The sequence below is a fragment of the Magallana gigas genome, chromosome 4 (genome assembly GCF_963853765.1).
Source record: "Magallana gigas chromosome 4, xbMagGiga1.1, whole genome shotgun sequence".
In the NCBI taxonomy this organism is placed as follows: Eukaryota; Metazoa; Mollusca; class Bivalvia; order Ostreida; family Ostreidae; genus Magallana; species Magallana gigas.
The window spans coordinates 23,853,435-23,874,699 of NC_088856.1; the positions used below are offsets into that span (position 1 = coordinate 23,853,435).

The 21,265-nt window shown below is 31.5% G+C and overlaps 2 long non-coding RNA genes across 2 annotated transcripts; both read right to left on the minus strand.

Annotated features, from left to right (window-relative positions):
• Positions 1–733: 733 nt before the first annotated feature.
• On the minus strand, positions 734–2,837 carry LOC105344458 (uncharacterized). The gene is made up of 3 exons (XR_902880.4): positions 2,699–2,837; positions 1,352–1,409; positions 734–1,062 (listed from the first exon to the last, which is right to left on the minus strand). It is a non-coding gene; the product is annotated as an uncharacterized lncRNA (long non-coding RNA).
• Positions 2,838–5,470: 2,633 nt separating this feature from the next.
• On the minus strand, positions 5,471–18,267 carry LOC105344459 (uncharacterized). The gene is made up of 3 exons (XR_902881.4): positions 18,195–18,267; positions 6,952–7,018; positions 5,471–5,968 (listed from the first exon to the last, which is right to left on the minus strand). It is a non-coding gene; the product is annotated as an uncharacterized lncRNA (long non-coding RNA).
• Between the last annotated feature and the right edge of the window lie 2,998 nt (positions 18,268–21,265).

The window sequence follows — 21,265 nt, forward strand, 5'->3', positions numbered from 1 at the left end:
CTGCAAAAGAACAACTACCTATCTTGAAAACTGAACGAGGATTTATCGTTACAATAAGGGTACCCTTTTGGCAGCCACCCACCCGCGATTTTCACCATTTCAATAACCGGATTTTTCCTCTGGAAAACACTGATATGGATTTTTTAACACGATTACCCTCCATGCTTACATGCCAAACTATATATTTGTTTTATTTATAATCAACACAAAAGTTCATCTCTAGAGAAACAAAGACGCTAATTTTGCCGTGTTTGTGCATTTGCGGTATTTTTGCCACAACGTCTCAAAACAGTGATGAACTGTGCATAGCAAAAACAGTGACAAACTGTGCATAGATACTCAATGTTGAAAAAAAATCATTTTAACTGTTAGAATTAAATATCAGTGAAATACAATGTACATGTATATTTCTTCGGAATCCATGTTTCTTATAATTTAGTCATTAGGTACAGCACAGAATCTTCTCGTATAAATCGACAGTATATCAATGTATAATTTACAATGTATTTACAATCGGTTTTTTTTTCGATCATAACGCCTTCATATGTACTTTTAAATGTAATCATCGTTTAGTGTTGAAACATTCTCTTGATGTTAAAAACTGCAATGCCAGTCATTACAAGTATTATTTTTTAAAAGAGATGACTGGTGATGGCTATATGTAGACTGTCTTGATCTTCCTAAGAAGAAGAACTCAAAATAAAGACACCGGATTATATTTAAACCCAAAGGATAAAAGTTATATATATTTATTTGATACATGATTGTTTATAGCTTACAAAGTATATCTATTTATTTAGGACACATTAGTAATAGCTAATTTTTTTAACCATTCGGCCTCCTCAAGTTAAAGTAGACACAACCAGACTCTGTTAAGTTCAAATATCAATCATTTTTCTCATTAACAAAGTTTTATAAAGAAGGCTGTTTTCACCAATTCTTTCATTGCGTTAACCAGACGATACTTGTGAAGCCCCAAGACAACAACAACAAAAACAGACACAACAACCGCCGATGGTCATCATTACGCCGATCACAATTCCTGCTATGACTCCACTGCTTCTGTAAACAAAAAATAAAAAACATTTGTGACATAACGCTAAGTGGCCTATGACTTGTGTGTACAAATAACTGCTATATGTTTGTGGTATGGCTGTAACGTATAAATTTAATTTTATTTATTGAAATCTTTTTAACTCTCATTGGAGTAGTAAATTTTAGATACACGTATCTGGATTGTGTAGAAACGATACGCATTGTATTTTCGCAAAAGATAGCATCCATCAAATATATAAAAGTGAAACATTATCGATACTTTTAGCTTTCCTTAGGTAACAAATAATCAACTTACAACGTTTGGGGAGCTGCAGTGGTAGTAGTTTAATAAGCTTGACAGATACATGCTCCAACTGTGTAAATAGGAAACAAATAAAAGACCTGATATATATAACACTAGAAGAAATCACATGTAATCATTTTTTTTCTTCTATAATTAATAATTTAATGATAAATTATAGTCAGTCCCAAGTTATTGCTTCCATCACTTTTTGATGATTTTTAATAAAAATACACACACCTGTAAAAGAAAGAAGTACAAATGAAATCGATGAAATAGAAAATATCCAAGATAACTTCATTGACAAATTATCCCTTTTCACTCATAAAAGTTTACAGGAATGAAAACAAATTTCTTACGGAGATCTATAATGGGAAATGTTTACATCTTTTCTCCATTGGGAAGTAATCGGGACACCTCGCGCAATTTTTCAACGTTATCATCCGGGCTTATTAATGGCTGACGCAATGCAATTCACGTAGACTTTCTATTTTTGGATGTGTATTGAAACCTGAAGCGGTAGAGGGGGCGTTTCAAAACAGATAATCTGGACATTTTTCATATTAGTGGATGAATGTAGTTTGAGCATAAAGGTATTTATTATTATCGAAATATCAAGCGAAAGTGGTGGAAGCAAAAACCTGGGACAGAGTATAATAAATAACAGGAATTGGAAACTACCAGTCACTGTGTGCATAGAATAAAGAATATAAGATACTAATGATAACAGGAATACAGCTTGGTATGTAAATGACTAAGAAACCTAGTACCAAATGTTTATGCAAGTAAATTGTATAATTACGTCCCCAGCCATAGCGATTGGTTAAGATAAAGAACAATCTATAAATCATAAAATAACTAACTAAAGTACAAAAGTGATAGTGAGTAATATATGTTTTGTTTACATATATAATGCATGTCTCCAGCTCGTTTGATTGATTTAGAGAAAGAACAATTTAATTTTAAAGATTTATATACAGGATGAATTGAACTTTTAAAACATTTTGCCATTTGCATTCTGCATAAATGTTGAAATGAATATCTTAACGCAATGTCCTAGGATTATTTGCAGCATTTCAAAAGTTATTTATGGTAATATATGTGTTGCAGAGTTGAACATTACTTTATACAGGCAAAATGATCGCTACACTTGACGACACGCAGCTAATAAAAAAATGATTTGGAAATTTTCTGAATAAAAGTTTATTATTATTTAACCACTAGAAAAATTAAAAATAAAACAACGTTCATACAAAATTCCAATTTTGATTTATTTTCAAGTTTTACATGTATTTCGCAGAATTACAAAATTTGATATTAACCTATATCCAAATTATTAATATATTTATCAAAAATACTTACCTAAAAGAAAAAATATATAATATGCGATCTTAAAATCCATTTTGTTTCAAACATCAAATAATACTTGTTCCTCGAAGATCATGTACAGCTGTTGTGGTTTTCTTTCTTAAAGTATGACTTGAAGGCAACCGCATCCAAGGAAACTGAAGGCGGAAGCAAAAACATTGTTTTCCAGTTACTCAAAAACATTATTGAAACTGCATGTTTATAATACAGTAAAAACAATTTCTTTTTCATAATAATAAACAAGTCTACCTTTTCGATCAAACTTATGAATAAATGTATAGATTCCTTATCAAGTCCATAAATCTAGTTTGAAATTTGAATTTAAAATGCATTTCATAAAAGGTGTCCCACCAAAAGTGCAAAACATATCTTGTTCTGCCGCATGTTATAAAGAATATAGGGCGTATGAATATCAATTTTATGTTAAGTGATTTTAATTGAATGGCAACTAAAGCGCTTTTGTTACCCCCATGTCGTCCTTGTAATCGTGCTTAAACGGGAATATTTCTACTATAATAGAATACATAACGTGACATTATTAAACAAAAAAATATTAATGAAAACCTGGTGTTACTGAAGTTAGGGATTGTTAAGTATAAACGCTTTCATTTTCTGCAAGTCAGTTTTGAAGTATTTTTGTAAATTTGAAAAAAGATCAACTTGATTCATATTTATGAAGACCTTGTTCCGTATGGAGATTCACTTTAAATCAATGTATCTTATAATTGCATAGGGCACAAAAATAAAATACCACATCTTAGGATTATCAGTAATGTTTTGATATAACATTTATAAAATGATCAAATATGGTCAACGTGATCAATAATTTCATTCCATTTCTCTTCCATCTTAACCGAATCAAATCAATCCAACGTACTCGGTCAATGCAAAATACTCAAAGAATGATTTCTTATTTCTTCCGTTTAATCACTGAAGAAGGAATATTTCTTTCAGTATTATGAGGTCATAGTTTTGGTAGGGCCGAGGTCAGATCCAATGAAGACCAAAAGAGTTTTATGATTCATTATCAATCGGTCGGGTTTCGAGTGGTCAAAAACTAGTTAGAACTGGATTGTGTTTTATTCATATTAGTGTTTGTAAAGCTGTTAATTACAATCAATTGTTGTGCCATTTTTGTCAATAAATTAATACATAAAACGTTTCTTGCAGTTGGTGACTAGAGTTCTTATAATAATCAGAGACAGATAGATTTAGTTTGTATCATATCATCATACATATAAACATGTTTCTGGAAAACTGTGAAAACATCATATATGGTATGACTAATAACCAGACCCTCAGAAGATGCGGAGTAGTGTAATAAGCAGAAACCGCCAAGAACCTAAGGTGTTATCTATCAAGCGCGTTATTTAAAAAAAAGTGGAGTTCCACTTCAGTAAATGTATTTAATCCTTGATCTTTAAGTACCATTACTTTGCACGTACTACATTGGATGATTCAATATTAAATGATGATAATTCAATAGACATAGTGTTGAAACCTTGAATGAATATGATACCAGGAAAAAAAGAAAGCTCAGAAGATAATTTTAAATGTTTTTGTTTAATTATATATGAAACATTACTTTAGTTCAGTTTTTACAGTACTGCTTTGTTTTTGTAAAAAAAAATCTTTATCTAGATAGAAAAATTCAACTAATTTTTGTTAAAATATTTCCTACAATATAAGACCTTTGGGTCACGTTATAATTATAACTTTACGAAATATTACTATATCTACATTTACAAGAATTTTTCCTTTAATTTCAACGGAAACATTCGGTTATTGAAATGGTGAAAATGGCGGGGGTGCGGCTACCAAAAGGGTTCCCTTATTTTACGGATAACTCCTCCTACAGTTAGATTTTAGAAAGTTGTTCTTTTGCAGATCAATTGTACATATATCAGAGGTGTGCATATTGCTAGGATTTTGATTTCTGAAAAAAAAGTACCAGCTTTTGAAATTAGTCATTCTTTGGCAAAATATTGCATAAAGGGTACCCTCATTGTACGGATAACCCTTCTTATAGTTTTCAAGATAGGAAGTATTTCTTTTGCAGATCAATTGTACATATATAAGAGGGGTGCATATTGCTAGGATATTGATTTCTAATAATTTATGAAAAAATACCAGCTTTTGAACTTAGTCATTTTTGGCAAAATATTGCTTACAGGGTACTCCATTTCACTGGATACGGTAGGCAGTGTTTATTAACTCGGGGTTGACAGGGATTATGGATACAATTCACATTAACGAAAACCCGGTTTGCTGTCTCATTGACAGCTTTTCACTTGTTCATCAGTTTTTATCAACCATGTTAGACATTCAAACATTTGGTACGTTTCCTTAATCCTTTCAAACTGCAATGCTTAAATAGCAAATAATAATTTAATTGTTGATAGAACACAAGAGCTCTCATCCTTTTTGGCAGTATCAAATTGCCTAATTATATCCCAATAAGATTAAATGAATAAGAAGTTTCATTGTTACAGAAAAGAAAACTGGACTTCTACTTCTCGATTTTTTAAATACTTGTTTCTTGTTGTAACTGTTTGTATAAAATGTAACTCATAGATGGGTCTAAATCAAAAATGGCATGTTATTCATGTATGGATCCATTAACGTAAGTTGTAAAAAAGGCCAACAGACATATTGTCAAATTTATGAATTTAGTATACATCACTCTTAATTCATTATGGTGCTTCTTTGAGCTCTGGATTTTGTAACTAAATTGCTTTTAAATATGTTTTAAGTATTGGTTCTCGATATCATTTATTTTATTTTACAAAATGTACAGAAGGAAAAAGATACGAGGTACAATTAGAAAGGCAATACAGTTTCATCAATCGCATATCAATAAAGAAAATGTTAGGAAATTAAGCACCATTAAAACATTGTCATGATCAATTATGAATAATGTTGTACTTATATTTCAATCAATAAATGATACATGTAGGCATGGTCAAAACATGTCTAAAAATTTTGAACCAAGAATCTGTTTTTCAAAGAATTTTTAGCTTATTTCGGATAGCGACTTTCGGCAAAAGTTTTGTTTTATAGTAGGAAATAATGTTTGATTTGATATAACGATAAAGAAGTCAACAGTTAATTGTGTGCCGAATTATTGATCGATGTTTTCGGCTTCGGTAACAGCTTTATCCTGATGAGGAACCAACAGATGAACTCCCACCAGAAATACAACAACAGCAAACACCAATAGTCAGGAAAACACCAAGCACGATTCCGGAAATAACTCCAGCGCTTCTAGAATAAAAAGGTGAATATAAGTGACGTATTTCTTAAATGATTGTTAAGATAATTTAAAATTTATGTAAAGTAAGATTATATAAGATATTCTTTATTTCCTCCAAATTGCGTATACAAACTATAAACTTATGATAAACATCTAACGAAACATATTTATAAAGTATTTGTGTAGAAATTACTATGATGGGAAGTTATATAAATTACGACAGTCTCTAACTAAGAAACCTTTGTTTTATTAACCATAAGAAGAACAATTAATAAAGCATGTTTCCGTATGGTTAAAAAATAAGGCAATATATTTTCAAATCTTGTTTCATTTACACAGTCATCACGGATAAACGTTGAAATTCTTGATTTTGTTTTTAAAACATAACATATTTGTTGACATCAAATACTTCTATATTGTTAAAGCATATAATCTCTGCCTTTTTAAAAGGGTTAAACAGCTTATGTTAATGTACTTATGTTGCGTGCGCACTAGTGCATGTGCTTATGTTTGTTACAGCTTACATATTTGGGTTGATTAGGTCACCTTTATCTAGCACGTACCCTCCAATCCATGACACTCATGTATAGGTTATAGCGGTCTTTCATTTTTATCACATTGATACACACATGACAAAACACAACACAAACACAAATCTATCATATGTAATTATAAAGGATAAAGTAACTGACATCACCTGATTACAAATACTAAATGTATATCAAAAATAAATTAATCAAACAAAACTCATTAAAGTTATTTTGTAAAGTTTTTAGATAATGTTCATTGGAAAAGTAATTAAAAATTATAAAAATAAAAGTAGCTTCACATCATTACAAACAGCAAATGTTATTGTTGATAACCATATCCATACATCTACCTATAAAATTCAATCATAAGTCCAATAAATGTAGAACCAGTTTAATGAAAGAAATTAGTCGATGCATGTTGAATTGGTGATTTCTTTATAAAAACAAATTACCACTTTACTTACAATGTTGGCTCAGCCGTTTCTCGAGCAGGGACATTATCATAGTACGATTGGCATGTACATGCTCCAACTGTAAACAAAAAAGTCCACTTGTTAATTCATAATATGATCATTTTTACTTTTATTGTTTGCAGTGTTAAACCGCGAAAATATATGTACTACTCACATAAGACTGAGCATTGCAAAATTAATCGTTTAAGATTTTCTCTCTCTCTCTCTCTCTCTCTCTCTCTCTCTCTCTCTCTCTCTCTCTCTCTCTCTCTCTATATATATATATATACACAGACGGTATATATAATACATCCATAAGAAAATAACATTATATGACACTTATTTTCTTTAATTATGATTCTATCATAATGATTATATTTCATGTTTTGCATTTTAATTTGCAGTTTAAAAAAAAAATTCACGCAGTAGCAGAAAAGCTTGAAAATTCGGACAAAGAAAATGCAAAAGCAGTGGGAGAAATCAGCATTCATGGTATGGTGTTAATTTTATTGACTATGATTGGTTTTAAAGTAATGATCATTGACTGCTCAGTGGTGTATATAAATACAACATGGCAAGAAAAGCTGTCAGCATATTCCCCAGCTTTATACGTATATAGATCCCAGTCCAGCAAATTTACTGCTATACATTTGCTAAATGTATTTCCACTTTTCCTACAACAAGTATTATTGAAAGGAAGAAATATTCTACACATTTTGAAAAAGAAAGCATCAAGTGATATGAGTGTAGTAGATATTTTTGTCAAAAGTGTAATATATAATAGATTTAATTTATGATATATGAGTATATTTAGTTTACAATGTCGTTAATTATTAAACTTTGTTTTCATCAGTGACAGAACATTCAGGATGTAAAAAGAAGAAGCACAACAAAGAAGGTACATGCTAACTTAAACATAGTTTATAAACAATACATTAATTCAGCTATGTGCCTATAAAATAAATGCATGTAGATTCATTTCACACAACTAATGAATATATGAACAAATAAAGAAATCATGTGTTTATCATACATAGAAACATATAAATGATCTTTAATTATTTTCAACAATTACTTTATAAATTTGCAAATAGTTGATAGACACTGAGATAATTGAATACATATTATATATATGTATGCATAGATCAATATCATTTTTGCTCTGCTTTTCTATTACACTAATATGTTAAAATAATTTGATGGAGAATGAATCCCAGAGAAGATGTTTAGAAGAACTGGAAAGAGAAAACATAACTCTCGATAACCAAGACAGCAGGGAGAGATTGCTAAAATTAGAGTAGAGAGAGAAGTTTTAGTTTTGAAGAAGGATGTCTTTACTCTACAAAAGCAGAAAATATTCTTTTTTTAAATTCAGACAGTATTCCCATGTCTAGTGGAACAGTTGTCATCACTGCCTAAATGTTAATGACAATTTACACGTTGTAATTGGAGAGAGAGAAAGAGAGGAGTAAGAGAAAAGAGGAGTAAGAGAAAGAAAAAAGAAAAGAGGAGAGAGAGATTAAAATGATGTTACTTATCAAAAATAAATTACTAGTATCAGATAATCAAACTTCAATAGCCTATAGTTATTATGCATTATGGTACATAGCCTTAAAGTGGCTCAGAAAAATCCATTGGTGGTGGCAGCTCTCTTCAAGACTCAATCATTCCAGGCAGATGCTGCATGGTCCTGCAGGAGCTGAGACTAGCAGTCCCTGATGTTAAGGTCGCAAACGTTGTAACTGACTTAAGTGTCCTGTCTGTCTATGGCGGTGTTGTGTAGGATACATGTTGCAGTTGTGTATTCTACTAGTTGTTCTGGACATGTGCTTAGTCCAAAATGAAGCGATTGGAACTTTCTCTTCAATATTCAAAAAGTCTATTGCTAGATAGGGGTCATCAAATATCTGGTAAGGGGGTAGCCAAAGTCACCCAGTAATAGACCATTATGCATATCTAGATTTTAACAATATTTTGAACTTTAAATTTGTAAACACTTGATGAAATGTAATATGAATCAAATATTGTATTTATAAGTACTGGTTCATGTACGTAGTTGCGTGTTTTTTTAGAATGGTTAAATACGTAAATTTCATTAGGAATTTGAATGCATTATTGCTGAGGTGAAGTATTAAAACACCATGCAATTACCATTTTTAAACTGCTGACAAAAAGATGATGATCTCCAACTTCTTGAGTCATGGCAGGAGCCTGGCCATCTGGCACAAAAGGAGGTTATTCTAAAGTTAGGGTCACTCACCATCTACATGTACAAAAGTATTGTTTTATGTAGGTTAATGTGAATACAATGCAAACATTTTTGAGTACGGTACGTTTTATAATGTTAACCAAATTCTGACATTCTGATTTTCTGTATTATGTTGATAAACACTTGTACAACATATTTAATTCAATTTTTATACATACTTTTCAACATCTGATTTTTTTATTACGGTATTTCTATAATGTTAAACAAAGCCTGACATTCTGATTTTCTGTATTATGATGATAAACATACGAAAGCCGAGAAGGATCATTCGAGATTCGAGATTCAAAATACGAGATTCGAAATACGAGATTCGAGATTCGAAATTCAAGATTCAATATCTGAATTAACCAATCAAATCATGGATCTGAAACCTGTATCCTAGCAACATCAAACTGTTCTAAATAAAGATCATTCGTACATGCTCTTTCCTACAAATAAATGTCTTAATAGCTCTTAATAAATGCTATGTTCACTTCTCCCTACCTAACTAAATAATTATGTGTATTTTCTTTTACACAGAATATCTAAGTAGACTAGTAATAATGCAGTGTGCTTCGCGGATCTAAGTGATTTTGTTTGCCCCGGTGCATTTCCACCTGATGCGTTTGAACCCTGGGGTATTTCACCACCAGTAATAGTTTAAAACCCGGGTTTATTCACCCCTTTTGTGTAAAAATGCGGTTATGGTAGAGAACTTCATAAGCGTAGCTAATTTTTTCTGTAGGGGGTCCTAGGCCAATTTTTAAAAAATTTACTATGTAAATTTAATAAGCTCCAATTTTCCCGAGGAGGGGGTCCAGATCCCCTGACCCCCTCCTTTCTAGATCCCCGCATGAAGATTAGTACATGTATCTAAATAATCTAAATATAAATAATCTGCCCTGTTTCACTAATAAATATAAGCATTACTTATCGTTTTTATGTATGCATACAGTGATACTCTAGTACTATGATTATAAACAAATCATTGAGATATTATCACATTATACGGAATTATTAATAAATACAATTTTTTTTCCTTTTCCTCAGTAAACAACTTATTATGAGTCTTACTTTTGGAATTGTTTTCAATATAGAAGGATACCTACTCTCTACAATTAAAGGTAGGGATGATAGGATTCCAATTTTTAAAAATTTGATTGTGCATGAATATTTCAAAATTAATTGTTGTACATGTATTTTGTTATAATTCATTCATTGATATATCAAAAAGAAAGAATAAAAGCATATGTTTCACAGCCAAGTTAAGTTTCTCTGTAGTTTCCTACCCCCCCCCCCCCCCCCCCGCACCAAAATTGACAATAATTACATATAAGTCATACAAATGTTTACTTTTTTTGTAAGTAAATCTCTAAAGATGTAAATAAGCACTGCAAACAAAGATGTGTGTATATAATATACTACTACATTACACTTAGCCAGATAAAATGTAATCGGGATGAAGCTACAAGGGGTGAGTGGTGCAAATTTACCAATTTGTCGCCATACACACAGAACACCAAATAAAGAAACTGTGAGTGGTGTGTGGAATGCATAAAAGATGGCGGCAAATTATCTCAAATAATCAGTGCAAAAACCAACAAATAGACTGTTATTTGTTACATATCCTGCAAAAACATTGATAAAAAATGTTATCGTCCCATAACATAGCCGATTAAGTTAATGTGTACATATGGTCAACGTACATGTAATTCTAATATACAAAAAGGCTGACGTATCAGGCGGGGATCCAGAAAATTAAATTTCAAAAATGATCGGTTGAATTACATTAAATGCTTTGAAAATTGTTTTAAACTATCGCACGGGTCAAAATGCATGATAGAAGCTATGTACAGTGTAATTTGAAACTTTCATTTTATATCAATATTTAGTATTACCTACTATAACAAATGAGAGTATAGCACAACTGCCACAAGCAATACATGTCCTTTACCGGTACCACCTCCCTCCCCATAAAAAATGAAACAATTGTCGTTTTATTTGCTAAAATGTGTGTGGTTAAAGATTTTTCTAAAGGACATACCCGATTAGAATTGAAAAAGAGTCATACGTTTAAAACTAATTTTGTCAAATTTTTTAGATTCATTTGGTTATATTTTGGTCCATTTGGGTAAATAGATGCACCAGCGCAGCTCTTTTTTATATATAATCAGGCCATAAATTCAAAATATTTTCAAAAATTAATAGCTTTAAATCCAGTGGATGAAAAAAAGGAAAGCAAGTCGAACTCGATGAGTGCTAATACCTGTGTTGAATGAATGGTACAGTAGGATATGCGCAACAAAGTCCCGTCTACTCTTTCCTACCCTATATTTATTGGAATATTAAATCCGATTATAAGAGTCAAATTAAAAAGTACGGATATGTACCTGTTTATCAAAAGTAAAACTACTCATAATTAATCTACAGTGCATCGTTTATATGGAGCTACACAGAAAGTTTTATATTAATTTGCCGAGCCAAATAACAAAAACCTGGAAAACGAAGAGAAAACAAAGTGGGGACAGAATAACTGGCAAACTAATTAGGACTTTATAGCCCACCCACCCCCCCCCCCCCCCTCCTGAAATGTATATACTGAAAACAGATTATTGGAGTACAACATCCGCACACAATTTAAAGAAAATTTCATGGTTTTTTTTATCATTTTCGCTAGCTAATGTAAGACATCACAAATACCCCAAACCCCCTCACGGAAAAGAAAATGCTAGGTGATGAGAGAGAGAGAGAGAGAGAGAGAGAGAGAGAGAGAGAGAGAGAGAGTCTATGTAAATCACAGGTGCGCTATCACCGTTAAAATTAAAGCTTGCTAGTTGGTCTGCCCTACCCTAGCTACCTCCTCTCTTTTCTCCTTTTAGAGGCTTAATTATTGTCTATATATGCTTGTAACAAATCAAATCAATTTCAAATTCTAAATCAAAACTGAATTTGACACTACAAAACTCTCTCTGTGTCTGTCTGTCTCTCTCTCTCTCTCTCTCATATCGACAATGGCATTGCCATACCCTACAATACACTATTCTTATCTGGATTTTTGTCTTTGAGGTTGTAAATCATTATATCTTCTATGGTTTAAAACTTTATCATAACCTATATTTTGACATGTCGATTATTTCATTGAGTTTCGTTTCATAGGTAAAACATTTAGATTAAACAGATCTTTCTTCGCAAGCCGATTTTTACACAGTTGGGGCGAATACACTTCGGGTTAAAATTGTTCGGGGGGAAATACATACAGGGCAAACAAAACCACTTAGATTTGCAAAGCCAACAGTGTTATTTTTAATTTAATTGTTTATACTGTGTGGGGTTAATTCATCAATGTTAATTTAAGCATTTAATAACCACTATATAAGAGCTATTAAGACATTTATTTGTAGGAAAGAGCATGTACGAATGATCTTTATTTAGAACAGTTTGATGTTGCTAGGATACAGGTTTCAGATCCATGATTTGATTGGTTAAATTAGATATTGAATCTCGAATTTCGAATCTCGAATCTCGTACGCAGTACAGTTAAGGCGGTCAATAAAAATATGGGCAAATTTCTGTGATGAATACACGTATACTTTAGTTAAACTGGCATGTCCTTTTTAAAATCAATAACAGTCACTCAAATGCAATATATTTCTAAAATATATATATAACAGTACAATATTTTATGTTCATAGTGGTCACGTGATATGGCAGTCGCATGGTAAAAGCAGATGTATTTGTGGTTTGGAGGTCATTTAAAAAATTCAATATTGCAAGGGCATAATCATGTCAAAATTCACAACTGAATTATGAAATAACTTGATGTTATATCGTAGATTTTGAAAAACGGTGCGATCTTTTTAAGATAAGAATATTTGTTAGTAGAAACCGTTATTTTTTAATGCATATGTTGAATAATTTTGAAGGTCACAGGGTTAATTTCATTAAAAAATAATTAATTTGTAAGATTTTACAAGGATCGTAGAAGTTTTTAAGTTACATAGCATATTTCAAATTCACATGTAAAAGTTTGTCGGGATCAGGTAAGTGTATGCCCTTGCAATTAAGTGATTTATTTAGGTACTCAGATTTTAGATATACGATATTTTATACAAAACCGAGGTGGCTTCTTTATACGATGCATACTTTTAACAAAATGAAAATAAGACTATATAGGTAGCATTCTACTAATAATAATTTTAAACAAAATATTCATTTATACTTTTCCGTTAATGTATGACATTTATTTTTCTTCGCTATAAAACTGCACGATAGCCTTCAATGATTTAACTTAATGCGTCATTTTGAAGCATATGACGTCATATTTTGTAGTACAGCGAGAACGACATCTCGCTTATTTTTCAGTGTGTACGATATAACGGACATCAAAATTGTAAGTAATAGCATTTGTTGTTTTTAATTAAAAGATTAGTATAAGTTAATTTTACTAATAAATATATTGATAAGTACTTTCGAGTTTTATAATATACTGTGATGTCATAATGCACATTTCCCGTACTTTTTGTCTGAACGGAGTTTATTGACAGCCTTAACTGTGCTGCGTATTTCGAATCTCGTATTTTGAATCTCGAATCTCGAATGATCCTTCTCGGCTTTCGTATAAACAAACACTTGTACAACATGTTTAATTCAATTTTTATACATATTTTTCAACATCCGATTTCCTCATCAGATTATTATGAACAAATTTATTATTGTATTCATCTTAATAAATAAATTTCGACAGATACAAGTATTAAGCATTAAATTTTACCAATATAAGTTTATGATTTTTACCAATCAAGGTCCTCAGGGACCACATTTAAACATACATTTAAAAAAAGCACTGAACATATAGAGTATGGAATCCTTTTCTGTTAACAAAGTCATCTTCATTTGCAGTTGGTGTGAAATTCTTATTTGTTATCCATCAACACAACCTAGAACTTTAGGAAATCCTAAGGAAAAAGATGTTTATATTTTAAAGTATGTATTATGATACAAGTACACATCATGTAGTGATCCAGCTTAAGATTTGTGATTTGTTTCCATTAATATATTGCAAATTGTAAATGTATTTCAATATGTCGTAAGATTCACAATACTAGTTAACATGCTATATCTATAAAGACACTGACTCCATCCCAGCGTTAACCCTCCAACCTCCCCCCCCCCCCCCCCAAACAAACAACCAAATACAATGCTAAAACCCCAGCGGGATAGATAAAGGTACATGTAAAACCATAAACTTTAAGAAAGATATTCGCTCTTATATACTACATGTAATAACAAAATATTAATAAAATATTATGACATTCATTTGTAATATCTGCATTGACCTAGCATCCCCCTCCCCCACATATAGACTGAAATGATTTTTTTTTATTTCTTTCGCAAATTCACTTTAAAGTGTAAAATCTACTTTATTTCATAATGAAGTGAACTTTGAAAAGGTGAACAAGGGTACTTTAATCATACACATGTCCATACATATTTCGAAAGGGGGTGTTGGTTGAGAGTGGGTTATTTTATGATGTACATTTTATCACAGGGTGGTAGTGGTATGAGTACCCTCATTTTAGTGTGTTGGATATACATGTAATAATTTGTAAACCAATTGACAATGAACATCCTTGATAATCAAACTGACATGTGCAGGAGACTTCGAGTATTTTATATTTAATACACTTCTCTTGGATCTACCACCCATTACTCAGTAAATGCCCTTTGAGGAACTTTTTTGAGTGAAAAAACCCCCCAAAAAGTCAATCATCTTTAGAGATGTGTGAATATGTTTGGTGTCTGCGCAAGCTTTTATCAATGACATTTATGTCTTTACTATTATAAAACACCTTTATTACGGAATGTGAAGAAGTTGAACTCTAACAAGTGTTTACTTTTACAATGTTTATTATGCTTCTCAAGCAGAATTGGTAACTTTCATTTTACGGCGCATTCAACTATAAACTGTGTGTACGATGATTACCTGCAATTCGTTGAAATCCTTCCCTGACCTTACTGGCCATGTCACCCACTGGGAATTTAATCATGTGTGTGAACACTTCAATAGTTGCCCTTGCAGCAGATTTTACCACTCTTCCTGCAGAGGAATCTGACACATTCAAACTGTCCCCAGCAAGTCGCACGTGTACCCCCGTGTCCACGAATCGTAGGAAAAGGAGCACCTGGATCAGCGGCCGATTCCTGACAGTGTCTGTCTGTAGGATGTTGCTGACTCCATCCACGATAAACTGAATGGTTGCTGGGGAAAATCTGTATCTTTGATATACTTCTTCCTCATCAAGACTTTCCAGAGGATTACTCAAGTCTCGAAAAACACGAGGTCGCCTCATTGAAATCGCGTTTTGTCTTCTGCGACGCCGACGCCTGACAATGGCAGCCATTTTGTTTTGCTTAAGAAAATTCTTAAGTCTACTTTTTTGTTGACTCAAATATTTGAGAATAAAACAGAATTTGAAAATTTTATTTTGCTTAACTTGTTTATGGCAGCGGCTGAGTCTGAGAATTGGGGAGTTGAGAATATTCTCAGACTTGAGAATGTTTTGTGGCGGCGGACCTGGTTTCTGTTTACAACAACGACCCCTTAAGACTTCTACTGGAACAGACTCTAAATGGGGCGGACTAGTGGACGACCTGAAGTCAGTACAATACTGTACAACGATCAGTACAGGACATTTGCTCTACACAACAGCATCATCATCTCTCTCTCTCTCTCTCTCTCTCTCTCTCTCTCTCTCACACACACACACACACACACACACACACACACACACACACATACTGTATCACCTAATGTCATTCCAAAAGTTATATGACTTTTTTAGTATAAGGAATAAATTCAGTAGTTAAATCTTCTAAGACAATTAATATAATCGCAGTGTGTTCATAAGAACCGATGACCAAAGTGTCTTTATTGTGATGTATACATATGAATTGAAAGAAGTATGCAATTATGAATCATTAAACATTTAATTTGAGGGGGAAAATTATACATGCACAGTACAAACTTTAAGATAAAAACTGATGATTTTTTAGTACATTCTTTTGCAAAAAAACGTAGTAGATTAACATTAGTGTAAAGTGATAACAAAAATACCTTTATAACTCAATTTATGTATACACAAAAAATATTGTGACAACTTTTGGCTTACATACCAATTATTTTATCAGAAAAAAACAAATGCGAATTTTTTTTTAAAAATCATAATCAAGGTTTGAATAAAACAATAATTTATTGTTATTAAGTGTGAAAAGTTACAAAAACATTCAATTTCCATTCAATATGTAATGTATAAAATACATATGCAGGTAAGATATGAAACAAGAGCAATTTATGAATTAGTAATTTTTTTCTCTCAAAAGAGTATGGACTATTAAACATTATCAATTATCTTCAGATTGATTTATTTATTTACGTTCAATAAAACCTACAATATCTCTACACACATGCAATATTTGAGATTTCTAGGTATGCCCGTAACAATAAAAGAAGGGGCGGGGGGGGAGTGTTGGACCCATCTTCATTTACATAAACGAACATGTTGATAAAAGTTTATATTTTAAAAGAATAAACGAGAATGTGTATGCACCCCCCCCCCCCCCCCCAGAGGATTAGAAATTTACCCCCCCCCCCCCCCCAGAGGATTAGAAATTTAAGGTTTGTCGAAAATTTGGGGTCTGTAAAAAGAAAAACCCTACTCTATCGTTCTTTATTAATCACCACAGCAAGCCCTACCATCCCAATTAAAACGTTATTTGACAACCTTTCGATAGTTTAAGGACAAAGTATATGCTACTCTTACTTAAAAACAAGGTTATAGCGGTTCCTAATTTAAAGAGACTTAGACACGATTTGACTTAAAATTTTCAAATTTTATTTTTCCATTTTCAATGTTTATAATGATAAATATAGAAGTTTATAATGCTATATCAAAATTTGAAAGTCAAATATCAAGTTAAAAGCAAGATACAGGGTTCATAATTCTTTGTCTTGTAAACAAAGCTCGAATATTGTCCTTGTTTACATATTTGTTGTATTGGTGTGAGTTTCAATTACATATGACTTTCTTTTGTTGATAATAGTATTTATGAAGATATTGAATTAGTTTAAATTGTTTTACAAGTCATTTTGTTTAAGAAATGGTAATTCTCTACATTATATTTTTTGTAAACAACCATAAGACTCGAGCTTTGATTACATTTCAATGTATTCTTACCTCTGCATCTCGCTTGTAACTTGACTTGTAACTTGACTTTAACATTCAATATTTTGGTCAATCATTTAAAACGCATCAGTCAACCATTTTATACATAAAAGATAAAAATAAGAATGTTGATCTCAAATCGTGTCTAAGTCCCTTTAAGGAATGCTTCGAGAAATAGACTCTGCATCCCTAGTCCTAAAAAAGCTTAATGACCACGTACATGTATAAGCATATTATACTTTCGATTAGTGTCTCCTAATACATATAATTTTATACATTCAAGGGATCAATTTAGCAAAACATAATGTATTCTTTGAGATATAAAAAAACCCATAAATATAAAAACAAACGATTTTCTTTAATTATTTTCTCAATATGATATCTTTCTAAAACTACGTCAAATTGCTTGAAGTTCAGACATTCGAACTTATCTGATTACTGTTGAAAGCGTTTTCATAAATTAATTTATTATCGTATGATTTACATGTATCTTTACGACGCACACATAATTCTGTACAAATTAACGTCAAGAAGCAATATTTTATTTTTCTTTTAGTTTAAAAAAAACAAATTAAAAGGATTAAAATAAATTCTATAATTTCTACCTGTGCTATACAGGTACAATATAACTGGGGACAAATTTAATCTTTTTTAAAACCGCTTCGCTGTTAAACAATGCAAAAAAAAATTATTTTACGTCGTGTAACATAGATAGAAAATAAATCCATTCCTTAAACAAATATGCTAATCATTACATACAAAAAAATGAAAAAAAAAATACTTACTCAAAATAAAAAATCTAAAAAAGTTCACTTTAAAATTCATTTTGGTTATTGTTCCTTGACGGTGACGATTTTAAGATAAGTTTGCTAAGTTACTTATATCTTTTATATGCAATTAACCTCGAACGTCAATGCATCCAAGGGAACCGAAGAGGAACAAACACAAGTATTTCCAGGTATTCATAGATGATTACCTGGAAAGGTGAAGAGATAAAACGATAGGTCACACATCTCATAAAACAAAACTAGCGACATTGTCGCTTAATACAAAAGTATACTATTACCTGTATTCCAAAAAAAGTAAAATATCAAAAACGTAGTTTTTAAATTTTTCTTTAGGCATGAAAAGTCTTAATATATGAATAAGTGGTCTTGTTGGAAGGATTATTATATACATGTACATAAGATTAGCTTGGTAAAAAAACTTTACACTTCTTTTCTAAACTCGACCGTCAAATGATGGTAGATATTCACTTAGATGTGAACCATAATTAATCTTTCTGATAAGATAAAATTTTGTTAACTTTGTTCATTAATGGTTTCGATTTGAAATAGACAAATACATGTAATTACTATTGTCGTTTTCTGTATTGTGATAGTTTTAATATCTTTAAAATACATATATGTGATGATAATAAAGAGTTATCAAAATCAAAAGTTCAAAGGAAAAAATACGAAACCGGAGCAGAGTAAACACGGACCTTTAATAAAATTAGAGGTAGGATCAGGTTCTATGCATGGGGTAAACGTCCTCTGCTGACCGTTCACACCCGCTGTGTGCTCTTTGTCGTAATCGGGAAAACGGGGGAAAACCCGTAGACATTAGGCGAGTAATTATGATCTAACAATACAAATGAAAAACGCAAAACAATCAACAAATTCCATATCCTGTTGAATATAAGTTCATATTTTAGGCCTGTGTAGAATAATTTTCTGTCGACTTGAACTTTAAGTTCTTGAAGGTTTAGATCAGATAGAAAAATTTAAGTACGACAGTTAGGTTATCAATATAACGGTCACTATAATTAAATTTCTGTTAAAGTTGTGCACACATCTTTTATCACTAGCCCCAGAAAAGGCGCATGCTAGATTCCAAAGTTTTATATTTTTTCTTCAAACACAATAACTTAAACTGTTTATGTAGACATATTCATAAAAGTTGATATATTTATTATAAGAAACAGAATTCAGTTTTGTGAATTCTGAATCTATAATTGATTTTTTTTTTTAACATAGAAACACGTGAAATCGATTTCATTGCATCTGCCTGACAGGCTCGGCAATTTGCATATGACCTCCTTTTAACCAATGAGTGTGGCATATTTTTAGGAATTTAAAAATAACTATAAGTATAGATAATCCTCAGTGAGTCCGACCTTTTTTGCGTCTTAACTAAAATATTGACCCGTCCTAGCAACATAACACTTAAGATAGTGGACATTGCTCCACATTTAGGAGGGTTTGTCTCTTATCAATCGAGATTTAAATTAAATTTCTCCTAAAAAAAGAAAAATTTCCATAACCTGCTAACGCTGAGCATTATTTTCTACAGCTTATCGAACCGAAAGTTAGAATTTACAATAAATTTTTTGACCACCTATTGTCAATTTCTCTAAGAACATCGGGACTTTCAATCAAAATAAGCATCCTTTAACAAATGGGAATCGTCATTTGTAAAGATACAATCATTTTTTTTAAACTCTATTTAAACAGAAGATAACTTTTAAAATTGTGAAAATAAGGGGTTCAAGTGTCTTCAAAATTGCATAATGAATCATGCACCACACATGCATTCTGAAATATTAACAACAAACTTTAAATGAAGTTTTAAAAGAATGTTCAGAACGATCATTGCAGGGTAAAATGCATGTTATTATTGGGTTTTTCGTGAAACATTTAGGATGGACGTTTAACCACTGGGTTGCATTTTTACACGTAGTTCCTTTTTTTTTAAGTTCGACAGTCTTTGCAGTTGGGGTATAATACATTGTCATATGTATAGTCATTTCATGCATATCTTTTACTTTTACACAATATGTATGCTATAATATGCGAAAGTAAGATAAAAGGCCCACTGGTATAATATGTAATAATATGGTATGTTATGAGATTTGAACAAAAACGCCTTCATATACAGAAGAGTTCCAAAAAAATTCAAATTAAAATAATTTGAAATAAAAGTTCACCATTAATCTGCAATGTAAACATCATTCTTTAAAATAAAAGCATTGAATGATGAGTTGATAATGCTTCATACCAAAGTATGTTTGACTAATGAGAATCTAATGATACTGTACACAGAAAAATGTTTGCCCCCGTTTTATTCTCGCACCTCTCGTCCTCGTTGTCAGCGAGTGAATTTGATACTGGGCAAATTGCTATGTTTTCAATCATCTCTCTACAAAAACAACTTTATGAAGGTGAATTCAAGACGGAACGAACCGTTTCAATTAAATAAGGGCAAACATAGCATGGAGCGCAAATAATTCTGTGTACAATAAGATATAAGATTCTAATGCTATGGGATTAAAATTAGTATTATGTAGTATGAAATTTTAATGCTATACTATGCTATGGTAAATGTTGTAAGAGATATGCTTGAACGGACAATGAATCCGTCTTATGTCTACATCTTTTAGAAAGAAATCTTGTTTCATGAATTGAGACAATACTCTTTTTCAGAATCTATTTAATACATGTGCATGTTATAGGTCTAGGAAAGTATATGTTTATAGGAAATACAAAGGTATTAATATATTAGAAATTTTTAGTAAAGGCACAACAACACATTTTTTTTAAATTGAAAAATGTATGTAGTGATTATAAAACGCTAATTTTTAACGGCACTCTGTTGCTTTAACAAAACCATGATAATATCAATTGTTACATGTACGACATATACAAACATCAATAAAATCTCCCACTTAAAACATATAAATATAATCAAAATTAATATGAGGCACAAATGCTTGATAAATGTTGATTTAACCGTCGAATAAGGGGGGCTGTCCAGAGACCACGTTTCCGGTTTACGTCGGCGGGGGCATCGTCTCTGACACAGGAGGGTGTTGATG